The sequence below is a fragment of the Schistocerca americana genome, chromosome 6, assembly GCF_021461395.2.
Source record: "Schistocerca americana isolate TAMUIC-IGC-003095 chromosome 6, iqSchAmer2.1, whole genome shotgun sequence".
Lineage (NCBI taxonomy): Eukaryota > Metazoa > Arthropoda > Insecta > Orthoptera > Acrididae > Schistocerca > Schistocerca americana.
The window spans coordinates 360,466,360-360,482,329 of NC_060124.1; the positions used below are offsets into that span (position 1 = coordinate 360,466,360).

Genomic DNA, 15,970 nt, shown 5'->3' on the forward strand with positions numbered 1-15,970 from the left:
GTCCAGGCAGAAAAAAACCGAATTCAGAGGTTACTATTGTTTGCTAATAGTAGTAATAATCCCTGTATTCAATAATTATTCTATTATGTGTGTGATAACAATTACAGTGATGCTGGCTATGTTAGTTGACGTACATGGTAAATCACAGTCCAGAAAGAAAATTTAATGTAAGATACCCGTAAAGGAAGGTGCAGTTAGAAATATAAGTTAGTTGAGACGTTATGACCATACAATCACTGTGGCTAATAATTACAGCTGAGCAACTGACCAATTATGCTACAGATGTGTATGAATGCAGTTACACTCATTCTGGCTGGGGCAATTGACACTTACAACATATCAGAAATGTACTCGTATACCCATATCGTAGCTCAGATCCCAAAACAAGTGGCTAGCTTTGAAACACAGACCAGAAAACAGTGATTCCTTCTGCAGATTTTTTCTCACAACATACTGTCGGGATTGTAGGAAGGCAGCAAACACGTCTTAATTGAAAAAAAATTAGGGAGGACATTATCCATAACATGCGCCGGGAGACGTAGTCGCAGAATAGCAGGATTTGTAGGCAGCCGTTTCACCCAGCGCACAACCTGCAGGATGGCAACCACACAACCAGAGCACTTGGTAGAGTGAGGCAGCTAAAGAGTACGTGCAGTCTGTCACCCTCCCGTGCCTGCACTCTTGTCAGCTATCGCCACCTCCTGCGGTGAGCGGCAAGCCCTATTCGACCGGTGACAGGTATGGCTTCGTACTAGCCAGAGCAGAGTGGGAGACATCCGAAAATCGTTTCTGTCGTCCATTCCTGAATCCACGCTATCTGTCTGACAACTTACCGATTCACACACCTGCAGTCCCTCCCCAAAACATATTACAGAAAGTCAGATCCAATGGACACATGCAAGAATCTTAACACAGTAATTTTTCACCTAAACGTTTTGCACTAACAAACTTTTCTGCTAGGCCGACGATGTCTGTCTACTCGTTCAACGACCTATATGGCGCTGGCAGTAGAATTGACGGAAGAGCTACCTTTCTGAAGTGAGTATTTTAGGAGGCAGAAGCTCAAGCCCACTTACGACAGCAGATGCAGCATTCCACCTGAGCAACACACATGCAAACTATTGTCTGCATATGATATTCATAAGTAACATATTTCAATGAAATAGCTGGAGCACCTACAGACAACATCTTCAGAAAACAATTGCAGAAGTGAAGTCCACAATAGTCCATTGCAGTGATTAGTTGGAACGACGGCATCGGTACTTATTCATCCACCAATTGCGACCCGTATGTACTTGAGTGGTGTCTGTTCTGTGGGACATGCCCGGTGGAGGAGACATCATTCGTAATGATGTAGCTCGTGCATACATTTATATGAAGGAGAATGGAGAGAGGAAGGGAAGGGATGGGTGAGAATTCGTGACTTACAGCTGCACAGAACTCTGTGATAATGCAACGGCGAAAGTCGAAAATTTGTACCAGACCAGGATGCTGCATTGACATAAGCTGCAAATCTGAGTGTCTGGCCAGTGTGCCGATCCTCGAAGTGGTTCAGGCAGCCGCCCGTGAGAAGCAGTAAATCCTGATTCAAGTCTTGGTCTGGCACAAATTATCAACCTTCGCCATTGCTTTATCACAATGTCTTTTGCGGCTGGAAGTCACGAATTCCAATTCTCTATTTCGTGTAAACAACGGAGACTTGAAACTTCATGGCAGATTAAAACTGTGTGCCGGACCGAGACTCGAACTCGGGACCTTTGCCTCTGGCGGGCAAGTGCTCTGCCAACTGAGCTACCCAAGCATGATCACGACCCGTCCCCACAGCTTCAATTTTGCCAGTACCTCGTCTCCTACCTTCCTTCTCATTCTGGGAACGGAGACTTGTTCAGCCGTATGGCTCAGGAGCTTCCATACACGTACTGCACGTTCAGCTTAAATAATCCATGTGCAGCTGGTACGCTTCTAAGTACGCTTGTCCAGCGGCTGCCAGTACTGAGCAATAAGAAGACATCACGCTCAAGCTTGCTTGTGGTCGAGAATTCTCAAGAACCATAATTTCCCGATTCACAATATATGCTGAGTGTTCAAAAGTCACGCGAAGAGTGATCTCATCTGAGGGTGTGCTGTTTATGACGCCTGAATGTTGCAGATAGATTCAGCAAATGGCGAAAGTGTAGGCAGAATATCTGAGCATTCTGTTACAGGCAGGTGAGTGGTACACATGGCAGCACATCGCAAGTTAACCGACATTGAACGTGGGTTGACATAATCATTGCAAGAAATGTAGGTCGCAGCGTATCAGGTGTCAGACAAGATTTTGGGATACCGAGCTCACCAGTACTAGGGTGGATCTTCAGAATTAGAGAGACAATGCTTCCATATGCGTAACAGGACAACCACAAGTATTTCACTAAATAGACGTCACGTCACCTCTGCAGAGCCTCATGAGGCTACCAACAATCTACTGAGAATCAGATCACTGCCTCGTGTGGGCGCCAGGAACTTCTTTCTACGAGGGCTGCACAGAGGAAGATCTATTGTGTGGGCTTCAACAGACGACAGTCGACTAGTGTCCCTTGCTGACACCTCGACACAGAGCTCAACGGCAGGCACAGCCCGCGAACATTGTCGCTGGACCTTTCAAGATTAGCCTCGTGTAGCACGTTTTGATGGATCTCGGTTGCAGTTGTATCGAATTACTGGGTGCGTAACAGAGGGAGATCTGCTCCCTAGAGCTGTGGACCCAGTGTGTCAAAGTTGTGTCCAGGCAGGAGGTAATTCAGCTGTGTTCTGGGCTGCGCTCAAATGTCTCAATTAGACCCCGCTGTCCAGCTGCAGGAACCAATTACAGAAGCATGTTATATGGACATTTATGCAGACCACCTGCTTCTGATATAATAACGTCTCGCTAGAGGTGCCTTGTTTCAACACGACAACGATGTTCCACGCATTTGCTACACTTAGATGTCTTGAAGAACACTGAATTTAAGATCGTGGCTTGGCTTTTGATGTTGCTGTTGAAACCACTGATGAGTCAGCAGGCACCTTTTATGGATCCACTTTTTGTGTGCTACTCCTGGTATCTCATTCGCTACGAGTGTGCAAACGGCCCAACGTTGCAAGATAAGAGCCAGTTACTGTCTCTCCTTTCCCAAATATCCAGTTGCGTTGATATCCAGCAAAGTGTGCCACCGCTTTTCCCACTGAGATTAAAGGCGTTCGCTTTCCGCGGTGCGTTTTTAATCTTTGTTTTTCTCAGTGCAGATATGATACTGCCGTGTAATGGTGGATCCATGTTTACACCATCGTCACATAAGCGCTGGTTGTTCTTTGGATTAGGTTTCAATTTTTCCAAAGTCTAATTTCTTCTGCATGTGCTTTTAGTGTAGGGTCGACAAAAGCGGCACAATAACGTTCTCAGCTTTTTCATATACTGAAGTTCAGCATGTTTTGTATCTGTTCGTAGGAAATAGCTAGGTTAAACATTCTCACTAATCTGAGTACGATGACCTCCTGTCAATTTACCACTGATTTTACCGAGCATTTCTTCATGTGGGACGTTAGTTGGTCAATCTGGCGTATCGAACAGGCGTTCTGCAGCGCTCTTATGAACGAGTAAATTTGTTTGTTCAATAATGAGGTGGTGGTGAACTGTACCTAAACATACCACAACTACGTATCTGGTACGCAGAATACTTTCTTTAAACAGATTTTATCTTTGCAAGATACTGGTCTTTAGACAGCTTCGAACAAAATATCGTTCTTGGCATCTATGTGCGAGAATGAACAAAACCTTTACAGGTGTAACGACTGAAAATAATCACAGAGATAGACATTATTTACGGCTATTTGGTAAATATTTACCACACTCATCAGTCCATTTCTGTGGTTTAGTATCACGGAATGCAGAAACCAACTGACGGAGTCCATAATACCCTACAGAATGCATATAATGACTATGATACCGGAAGTGGTTATGTTACTAAAGAGGCTGCTCGCAGAACTGAAAAACATATCTAAAGAGATAGTGAAAATGAATCTTTATATAGAGGTAGAAATGAAGCAGAATACTTTAATTCACAAGATATGATAAACAATGATATATTTAGGCAATGACAAAGAAATGGATCACATTATGCGAATATGTTGTTAGAAATTTCTATGAGACAGGGAATGGCCTAGAAACCTGAAATAATGATATAGAAAGTGGCTTTCGTAGAGCAGAGGTGTGTATAAGCAAGATTGGAAATGAACCAGTTGTTGATAATGAAACAGTGGCGACTAACTGGAATGACAGGATGTGTACATCAAGTACCCACTGTGGTCTAGGGGGCGACGAACTTTGAAGTAGTCACTGAAATGAGATTTTTCGCAATACTGACGTACTGAAGTATGATTATGTAAGTTTGAAGTTCTCTAAAACTGGAGATACTGCGATAATGCGTACCATGCCAGGCAGATAGGATGAAGACGATTGGACATTTCAGAAAACCGCTATGACAGAAGTCGTACAGACAAACACAGGCGCACTGTGGGGACGTAGATTATCGACGTAATGACAGGCAATCGAACCTCAAAAGGTTGGATTAGCTTATGTGACTGCCTCGCCAACCAGCTGCCGGCTCGAAGACCTGTAGGAGCACTGCCACCACCTAATTAGCTATCTTATGAATCCATTAAGTTTAGCGTGGGGATTAGTTTTTTCGCCTAGTAAACCAGTGATTTGTGAGCGACATGTATTGTGCCAGCTTCTCCTATTGTCTCAACATTTAGTGTTTTTTGTTTCATTTTTTCCGATGCCACGCTGTTTGCTGTGCCTCGGGACTCAATTCTTTTGTCATAGCGCGTACTCGTGGACAATGAGTTTTGCATTAACGTTTATTTACGAATAACTGTTTAATCACAGGTAACACCGCTGGGAGCAACTAGCTGAACTGTAATGGAGCAAATTAAGTAGTAGAATCAGTAGCGATGGGAGCAGAGGGTTCTCACTTTATTTAATCATAGGGTAAGGTGAGGTAAATCCAACCGGCTGGGTAAACCCGACCGTCCTCTATTTGTGAGAAATGGCAAAGCGGAGCTATTTCGCACTAGTGTTACCATATAGAGCATTAGAAATAACGAAAATGCCACCTTGACAAATCTGCAACATTTGACATTTAGACACTCGAAAGACAACAAGTGTGTTTTCGATTGTTTCAAATTAATTTTTGTGCAAATTGCATCACTATATTTACCTTATTAAATAAAACGATCTCCAAACAAACGGTAAGTGATTTTATAGTGCATTTAGTGACCTATTCAGTGTTTTTGTTGGAAATTTCGTGTAAATTGTTTCTCTGTGTATTAAATGAAAAATGGCAGGGTGGGGTAAATCCGACCGCATATTTTTTATAGTTTATGTGAATGGAATTATATACGTATGGAAACAAAGTGAATTTTTGTTTATTTTTAGAAAAATGGTACGAAATTTCGAAAGAAAAACGACAAAACACAATCAAAACAATATTCGCTGAACAGTTGCTGCAATGCATATGGGAATGTCTTTACGAACTGTCGCTCGTGATTTTAACATTCCGAGATCGATATTGCTATTGCACCGCCGTGCAATGAAATCATCTTTTTTCAGTTAAAATTTACAGTCATTTAACTTTCTGTACATTTAGTACTCTAAACGTTGTTATTTTTTTGATACATTTTGTTCATTTGTGTAAAAAAAACATAATTGTTTATAATTATTTCCCAAAAAACCGTTCATTTAGAACTGTTTCGGTGCAAAATCAGCCAAACAAATAGGGAGTCGGATTTACCCCACCATTTTTGCAAATGGCAAAAACAGACGTTTCTTAAAATATAGATATTTCAAAAACTATTGATGGTATTACAAAAATATTTTGCAAACAGTTACTCCTTAACGTGCATAACGTTAAGATCCGACCGCGGATAAGCGTATTATAGCCACAAGAAATTACTAGGTCGGATTTACCCCACCTTACCTATATACTTCATTTTATAAAACACAGTTGGACCATCTTATGTTTTCACTGTGCAGAGGGTTTAAACAATTCATCGCACATGCCATGTGGCAGACATCGCACGCACGCTAGCTAACAAAAATTGGAAATTTGTGGTAAGGTCTTATGGGACCAAACTGCTGAGGTCATCGGTCCCTAAGCCTACACACTACTTAATCTAACTTAAACTAACTTAGTCCTAAGGACAACACACTCACTCATGCCCGAGGGAGGACTCTAACCTCCGAGGGGTGAGCCGCACGGACCGTGACAAGGCCCCCCTTAGACCGCGCCGCTAACCCGCACGCAAGCTAACAGTAACAATCATCCCACATAACCGCCACGCACACCGAAAGCTATCATAACGAAGTATTACAAAACTTATTCCGAAAGCGTCTATGCATCTTTTCAATGAATGGTTCTTGAAAAACATAAAGGACAAAAGGGGGCATATGCAATTTACATTTAATGGTTACCCTGAGGAAAGCTCACGTCACCGCTTTAAGAAATCACAGCCATGCGAGACCTCCTATCACAGTTCTTAAACCTATACTTTTACATACTGTTAACGCAGCTCACACACACCTACACGTTGATGGGCGATCGATCGAAATAGAGGGCAAGGAAACGTAAGTGTGAGCCACTTATTTCTACCATTTTACCAAGTATGCTTGTATGTGTTCTTCCATACAGATACTGCTAGCTTACTATTAAGAGCTGTGATAGGCTGCAGTGAAAGTCGCCTGGAATAACAAAAGCACGACAGTAAATCCTGACAATGCGCGATAGCATAGATATCTAGGACACACGTTTCGGCGCATGTGTAGCACTAGCATGAAAATTTTTGTCTTTCTTCAGGCAAAGAAACTGAAACCATGTATCTGAAAGCGTAGCATACAGCGTTTCTTCTCTATTTACATAAAAATAGCCTACCAGACTAATCAATACTTACATTAAGTTCTACATAAGAAGGATGACAGTGACTTTAAAAAAGATCTGACATACAGCAATGCTATATAGCTTCCATGCAACAAGAAATACAGTTTTCATGCAACATGAAAAGAGAAAATATGAGAACGCCTCAGTTTTTTGTAATAGCATCTAAACCTTTCGTTTCACTTTCTAAATTGCAACCACGTCGGTACGTGGGCACTTTGCAAACACTGAAGCGCGCCATTAAGTCTAAATGCTCAGGAATAATTGTGTTAAAATATAATGCCCGCACACATGTTGCCAAGATTGCTTCGACTCCACTGCAAAAGTTTCACGGGGAAATCCTTACACGTCCTCCATACGGTTGTGACCTCACCCCATGAGATTTCCTGATTTTTGGAGCCGTGTAGAAAGACATTCGTCGTTGTCGCTTCGGAGGAAAAGACGCAAGCCTGGATAAAATCGCGGTTCCACAGGCGACCGAAAACTTTTTCCATGAAGACACTGATCGCCGTGTCTCACAGTAGGATAAATGTATGAACAGGTAAGCGATTACTTTTGAAATAATAAATAATATGCTTACTTTCTTTCCATCTGCCTCGTTCTTGATTAACTGCCACTTATAATTACGAATCCACAGTCTTCCAGGTCGCCAGGCACATAGGCTCATTGGTGACGATCCTCATGACGTGTCATCCCTAGCATAAAACAGTGACATGTCGGCGTCTAAATACACATGTACATGGCTACTCTGCTATTCACACTTACGGATTGTCTTGCAGGGGGTTAACTGAACCATTTTCACGCTATTTCTCTAGTGTTCCGCTCTTGAACAGCGCTCGGGAAAAACGAACACTTGAAACTTTCCTTACGAACTCTGATTTTTCTTATGTTATTATGATGATAATGTCTCGCTATGCAGCTGGGCTTCAACAAAATGTTTCCATATTCAGAAAAGAAAGACGGAGATTGAAAATTCGTGGAACAATCTCGTTGCAACGTAAAGCACTTTTCTTTTAATGATTGTCACACCAACGTATCACATCCGTGACACTCTTTCCTTTATTTCGCGGTGAAATGAAATGTGTGACGAGGGCCTCCCGTCGGGTAGACCGCTCGCCTGGTGCGAGTCTTTCGATCTGACGCCACTCGGCGACTTGCGTGTCGATGGGGATGAAATGATGATGATTAGGATAACACAACACCCAGTCCCTGATCGGAGAAAATCTCCGACCCAGCCGGGAATCGAACCCGGGCCCTTTGGATTGATTTCGCGGTAATACAGAACGAACTGCCCTTCATTGAACTTTTCCGACATCCTCCGTCAATCCTGTCTGGTAAGGATCCCATGCCGTACAGCAGTATTTTAGCAGAGGACGGACAAGTATAACGTAGATAGCCTCTCCAGTGCAGCACTTGTTACATCGTCTGTTTTGCCAATAAAACGCCGTCTCTGGTAAGCTTTTCCCACAACATTATCCATGTCATTGTTCCAGTTTAAGTTGTTTGTAATTGTTATCACTACGTATTTAGATGCCTTGATAACCTTTAGATTTGTGTTATTTATTGCATAACCGAAATTTGATGGTTTCCTTTTAGTACTCATGTGAATAAACTCACACTTTTCCTTATTTAGCGTCAGTTGCTACTTTTCGCAGCATATTGATATTTTGTCTAAAATATTTTTTGCAGATGGTTTTGATCTTCTGATGATTTCACTAGGCGGAAAATGACAGCATCATCTCCAAAGAATCTAAGATGGCTGCTCAGATTGTCTCTTAAATCATTTACATAGATTAGCAACAGCAGAGGGCCTACAACACTTCCTTGGGGAACGTCAGATATCACTTCTGTTTTATTCGATAAATTTCCGCCAGTTACTACGATTTCTGCCGGTAAATGACAAATCCAGTCGCACAATTGAGATACTCCATAGGAACGCAATTTGATTAGAAGTCGCTTGTGGGGAACGTTATCAGAAGCCTTCTGGACATCTAGAAATAGGGAATCAATTCGAGATGCCCCGTCGATAAGACGCACTTCTTCACGGGAATAAACAGCAAGTGGTATTTCACAAGAACGATATTTTATGAATCCGTGTTTACTGTGTGTCAATAGATCGTCTTCTTAGAGTTGATTCATATTAACAGAACACAGTATATATTCCAAATTCCTACAGCAAATCGACGTCAGTGATATAGGTCTGTAATTCAGCGGGTTACTCCTACTTCCTTGCTTGGGTTTTGGTACGACATGTATACCTTTCCAATCTTTAGGTACGGGTCTTACATCGAGCGAGTGGTTGTATATCATTGTGTATCTGTCTCTCTAACGCCTGAAGTAATTTTTACGAAACTTGGTACACATTACACTTGCTGCATGAAAAAATTACTGTGGCGCCAAGATACTACAAACGTCACTATGGGTGAAAGTAGAGGTGGCAAGAGGTGACAAAAAAAGCGTAATCAATGAACGCCAGATGCGGTTACAAACAAATGTGGTATTTAAGTGACCTATACTTTGCACAAAAAGACTGTCTGTGTGGTAACATACGTCTACTCACCTCAGTTGTGGGGGTGAGGATGAAAAGATGTGAAACGCCAAACTGTTCGAAAACAGTCTGTTGATATTTCAACCTGAACGCAGCAGACTTGGAATAGTTTATAAGTATGAAGCCCAGTTCGTCTCTTACTTGTTTTGTTCAATGAAGCAACGAGATCGCGACAATGAGCAATACAGCGAGAAAATAATTTTTCAGCTTAGTTAGGAGCTAAAGGTCATCCAAACTGATAAGTTCAATAGATACGAGGGTTCACTCAATAAGTAATGATGATGAGGTCCCTTAGTCCGAGGAGCGTAGGTGACGATGCGGAGACCCGCACCGCTGTACTAGGCAAGGTCTTAGTGGACGTGGTTTGCCTCAATAAGTAAAGCAACTCTTTTTTTTTAGCAGATTAGTTTTATTCAGGATTCCAGTACACCATACCTTTTCCCACTATTTTGGGAAACCCTGTTTTTCAACAAAATCTCCAGTGAATGCGACGGCCTTACGCCATCTTACTGAGAAGGTGTGTATACCCGCATGGTACCACTCTACTGGTCGACGTCGGCGCCAATGTCCTGCTGCATCAGAAACCTCCCCATCATCCACGTACTGCTTGCTGCGGAGAGCATCCTTCATTGGCCCAGACAGATGGAAGTCGGAAGGCACGACATCCGGGCTGTAGTGTGGATGAGGAAGAACAGTCCAATGAAGTTTGGCGAACTCCTGTCGTCTGCGCAGGCTTGTGTGACGCCTTACGTTGTCACGGAGGCGGAGTACTTTTCGTTTGCATTTTTGTGGCGACGAAAGCTCCGAAGTCCAACATTGCAGGAGTCACAGCTGTGGGCGACCGGCCGGCACGTGGGAGATCGGATAGGTTTGCGCGGTCTTGTTGTGATAAAAGACGCCTCACCCAACGACTCACAGTGCTTTGGTGCACTGGCAAGTCTCGGGTAGACATTCCGCAAGCTCCTATGTAGTGATATCCATTTGTAACCGTCCTGTCTTCCAACCACCGAATCTTTAAACAATCGAACTGCCTTGTATAAAACAGTTTCGAACATCTGATTGCTTTACGAATGAGTTAACGCTTCAAATATTTGATATTAATATTGTAAAGTATTTATGGATCAAGATGTTGTAGTTTCTCAGGCATCTCATTGTGGCTGACGTCATGAACTAAGTATCGTGCAACGATATAATTTTGCAAGTTCCTTCAGTCGTGTTATAGATAGTGTCTGAAAAAACTGTAGCGAACAGGGTCATGCCTGATGCCGAAATTTTACTGCATGCACAGTTAAAATGTGGTAACCGATAAATATTTTTTCTGTCACAATTTTCTGGAGAGTGGCAGCGGGAAAACATTTTTGGAAAGGTTTGGATTATGTATGAACATCATTGGACTCGCTGAGCGGCCTCATTAAAAAAAATCAATCAGAGTAATTTGTGCGCAGTCAGTTACGCTGTCTGAAGACACATACTCAGCTTATAAGTTGAATACACACCCTGTTGCGACGGGAGACTCTTAACATAAAACTATACCAATAAATTCGTCAAGATCCAATCTGTACTACGCTAGGATGTGTAGAGAGGCCACAGAAATTCAAAGGCCCGCAAATAGCTTTAACAGAAAAAAGCTTTAGTGGTAAATGCAGCAAACAGCTTCAGCTCTTCCCAACTACAAGCTCAATAAAACAACTCCTCATGACACGGCAGCGGTGTGCTGAAGTTACGATGCGAATACATTTTTCGGTTTCCTGAGCTTCAAACCTGTTACCTGGTTTCTTAGTCTGTATAGTCTCTGATTACGTCTGCATCATTGGGGGACGAAACGTTAGGCAGAGAGAAATGTTCGGAATCACAGCCTAATGCCTATATAATAAAACTCCGAAGGACGCATATTCCGGCTTCGAAGTACTGCATTGTATGATCCGCAGTGAGGGCCATCCAGGCACGTTCTATGACCCGTAGTCACAGCTTTACTTTAAGCTGTACCTTTCTCTCTTGCACTAAACATATTTGTCCTGTGGGACTATCGTTCTTGCGGGGCTATCTCTCCTGAAAGATAATGCGGAGAAATCGCTCAACCACTGCCTAGATGATTGTTTTCAGAACAAATATTTCACTCTGCATCTACATTTATATGATTACTCTGCAGTTCACACTGAAATGCTTGACAGAGGATTAATAGAATCGCTTCCAGATTATTTCTTAACCGCAGCATTCTCGAATAGCATGTGCAAGAAACGAACACTTAAATCTTTCTGTGCAAGCTTCGATTTCCCTTATTTCATTTCAATTGTTATTTATTCCTATGTAGGTGGGACTCAACAAAATATTTTGGCAATACGAGGAGAACGTTGCTGATTGAAACTTCATGGAAAGATTTCGCCGTAACGAAAATCGCTTTTGTTTTAGTGATTGCCGGTCCCATTCGGATCATACGCGTGAAACTATCTCCCCTATTTCACGATAATACAACACGACTGCCCTTCTTTGAACATTTTCGACCTCCTCCGTCAATCCTGTCTGATCAGGATCCCGTAATGCACAGCAATACTCCAGCAGGCGATGGATAAGCGTATTGTAGGCAGTCTCCTTAACAGATTTGTTGCATTTGCTAAGTGTTCGGCCAATAAAACGAAGTCTTTGGTTCGCATTCCCCACAATATTTTTTATGTGATGGTTCCAATTTAATTCATCGCAGTTGTAGTCCCACGAATGAAATGTTTCCACGGTCTCAGTGCACGATATGCTGCCACCAACTTATCCGTGTTTTCCGGACGACAGCTGCTCTCTCCGCTCGGTGCAAAGAGGAGGGTGCATTTTCTGTTGATGCTGACTCAACAGTGATTCAGCAAGCAGCCTTAGATGAACTAGATCCATTTTGTGAGAAAAAGTCAAGAATTTACAAAATTGAAAGTGGAAGCAACGAAAGGAAGCGTGAATATCCGTGACGTCTTTACTCTGAGTCTAGACATTATAAAGTGTTTGATATCACAGTTAAGAGATTTTATAATCATCAGCTCTGATACATTGACACCTGGTACAAAAAAGTTAATTTATGCTCATTATCAGAAGAGCACACCTGTTTATCTAGTATCTGGAATAATTAGAGACTTGGTCACTCCTGTCGCATTAGAATTAAATGTACCAATGGACGATGTGTTTCCAAATAGAATACATTCATCTACAGTGGTGAGTATGGTTATGTTTAAAATGGATCTCCATCAGAAACTCGTGGAAAGGGTAAAGGTTCAAATGGCTCTAAGCCCTATGAGACTTAACATCTGAGGTCATCAGTCCCCTAGAACTTAGAACTACTTAAACCTAACTAACCTAATTACAACACACATCCATGCCCGGGGCAGGATTCGAAACTGCGACCGTAGCAGCAGCACGGTTCCGGACTGAAGCGCCTAGAACCACTCGGTCACAGTGGCCGGCAAAGGGTAAAGTAATCAGGAACTTGAAAGGTAACAATGAGCCTTGAAATTTTATATTAATAGGTGGTAGGTTGAGGTACTGATTCAAAAGCTTGTCCACTATCTGATGTATTTAACGGTTTTTAAGCAAATATGGTCAGAGGTGGTTAAGGCAAAAACCCAGTGCTATGTTTCAGGCTCATGGAATAGCTTGATGCCATCCAAGGAAGATGAATCTGTTTCACAGTGATCGTTGCTAGTGAACCAAATATTTTGGCTATGATATACGTGAAGCGAATGCTATTAAGTCTGTTGTGATTTATTCTTGTCATAATTTGTTACCATGTTCTTTATTATGAATTAGATTCCTAAACATAAAACCAGTTGCATCATAAGGTACGAACATTGCCCACGAAAGTCGCGGTGAGGCAAAACGATTTGGTCTGTCAGGAAGTTTCAAATAGGTGCACACTTCGCTACAGAGAGAATCTCTCGAAGATTGTACTGTATTAGCTTTGCCACACTGGTGCATTATTGCGGGATTATGTGTCACAGATAATTTGGAAATATGGTTGCGCCTCAGGTTTGTATAAAATAAAATGTATGCCACAGCTAAAACACGTAAAGAACTTTTGCAACGACAAATTAAAGGGCTAAAAATAGTCCGAGACAACTATAGTGCTGATAAAGAACTTAACGTTAAGACAATGTTTGTTTAAAGGCGCTAAATGTGAGGGGGACAATCTAGCGTATTAAAGGTCTTCTACACTGAGGTGACGAAAGCCAAGAGATAGCGATATGTACATATACAAAGGGCGGTAGTGTAGCATACACAAGGTATAAAAGAGCAATGCCTTTGCGGAGCTCTCATTTGTACTCATCACGTGAAAAGATTTCTGACGTGATTATGCCCCACGACGGAAATTAACAGACTTTGCGAAATGGAAGTTGGAGCTAGACGTATGGGACAATCCATTTCGGAAATCATTAGGAAATTCAACATTCCGAGACCTACAGCGTCATGAGGGTGCCGAGTATACCAAATTTCGGGCAGTACCTCTCACCAAGGACAACGCAGTGGCCGACGGCCTTGACTTAATGACCGAGAACACCGGCGTTTGCGTAGAGTTGACAGTGCTAAGAGACAAGCAAAACTGCGTGAAGTAACAGCAGAAATCAATATGGGATTTACGACGACCGTATCCGTTAGGATAGAACGGCGAAATTTGACGTTAATCGGATATGGCAGCAAACGTTGGATGCGAGTGCCTTTGATAGCAGCACGACCCCAACTACAGCGTCTCTCCTGGGCTCTTGGCCATATCGGTTAGACCCTAGATGACTGGAAAATCGTGGCTTAGTCAGATGAGAGCTGATTTCAGTCGGTAAGCGCTGATGGTAGGGTTAGAGTGTGGCACAAACTCCACGAAACCATCAGCCAAAGTTGTTCTGTGCAAGCTGGTGGTGGATCCACAAAGGGTGGGCTGTGTTTACGTTGAATGAACCGGGTCCTCTGGTCCAATTGAACCGATCATTGACTGTAAATGGTTATGTTCAGCTGCCTGGGAACCATTTGCAACCATTCGTGGACTCAGTGTTCCCAAACAACGATGGAATTTTAATGGATGAATGCGCTATGTCACCGGGCCACAATTGTTCGAAATTGGTTTGGAGAATATTCTCGACAATTCTAGCAAATGATTTGTCAACCCAGTTTGCCCAACAGGAATCCAATCGAACATTTATGGGACGTAATAGAGGCACAAAATCCTGCACCGGGAACACATTCGCAACTTTAGACGGCTATAGAGGCAATACTTCTGCAAGTGACTTCTAACGACTTGTTGAGCCCATGCTCCCCTACGCCGGGCAGAATAAGATCCGACACGACATTAGAAGGTATCTGATGACTTTTGTAACCGCAGTGCAAGGCGATACGGCGTGGACGCTGTCGAAACAGTGCAGTGCGTACAGTGAACGTGGCTGGACCTTACCCGACTTCTCGCTCTGGAGCGCGTCCGCCCCAGACGACTGCTCCTGTTTAACAGCGCGCCTCTCAGTTGCTCCCAGCTATTTGAAACCTCTCTTACATGTGAACTTCTTAATTTCATTCCACCACAAGACCTTGTTTAATCCTTACCGAATTCCGGCCTCAGCAGTAATTACTTTCAATTGGCAGCTCCATTTCTTTGTCGGTTTGCTCTCAGTCATACGCACGCCACAACTTCTCTCTGCTCATGGATGATTCTTAAGCTGCGATTAAAGTCCTTACTAATTTTTTAATATCTTCAGCTCCTTTCTTGACGATGAAAGTGCTAATAAAATCATTTTACCTGAGAACTTTTTAATTTTATTCCGTCATAGGGCGGTGGTTAGCTCCTACCGATTTCCTGCCTGAGCAGTAATTACTTTTCAATTGGCCGCTTCATTTCTTTGTTTCCTCCGTCACACGCTCGGTACAGTTCATCTTTTCTCATAGCGCATACTTAAGGTGCAATTAAAGTTCCCACAAATGTTTTAACATCTTCAGCTGCTTTCTTGACAATGAACGTGCTAATAAAAATATTAACCCGTTATTAGCTTCAGCAATGAGCAATCGACTTGCTTTCGTAACTGCTCCGTTATCCAATACTTTTTTCGTCGGACTCATTCCAAAACAATGTTTCAGCTGAAAGGTAAATATGCAGGCCAGCAAAATACACAATGTCTGAAAAAAAAGTGAAGCACCCAGAAGACATGATGTGCTGTCAATGTAACTTCCTACACGTCAACGCCATCGGCAGGTACGTAAATGTTTAGAGCTGCAGGTCTTTGTGGTAGGTATAACAGCTACCAGAATGCACTAGTGTTGTTCATATTTAGTGCTGTTACCTGACCTGGTAGGTAAAAGCCGTTAGATGTTGAGCGATCACTATGAAGGACAGGGAGGTGTCACATGTCTAAGACAGCGTTGTCACCACCTGACCGACCCTGAAATGGGCCTCAGTCTGGGTCTCAGTTTGGCCAGCTGGCCGAATTGTGCAATATCCATATTTTTGGCGCATTTGGATGTGGCC

At 42.6% G+C, this 15,970-nt stretch overlaps 1 protein-coding gene across 1 annotated transcript in view; it reads right to left on the minus strand.

Annotated features, from left to right (window-relative positions):
- The window catches only part of LOC124620146, a 59,427-nt gene extending 44,438 nt beyond the window's left edge, over positions 1–14,989 (minus strand). Inside the window, exon 1 of the mRNA XM_047146817.1 lies at positions 14,909–14,989. The gene's annotated coding sequence lies outside the window, so the exon portion shown is untranslated. The remainder of the gene's footprint in view (positions 1–14,908) is intronic.
- Between the last annotated feature and the right edge of the window lie 981 nt (positions 14,990–15,970).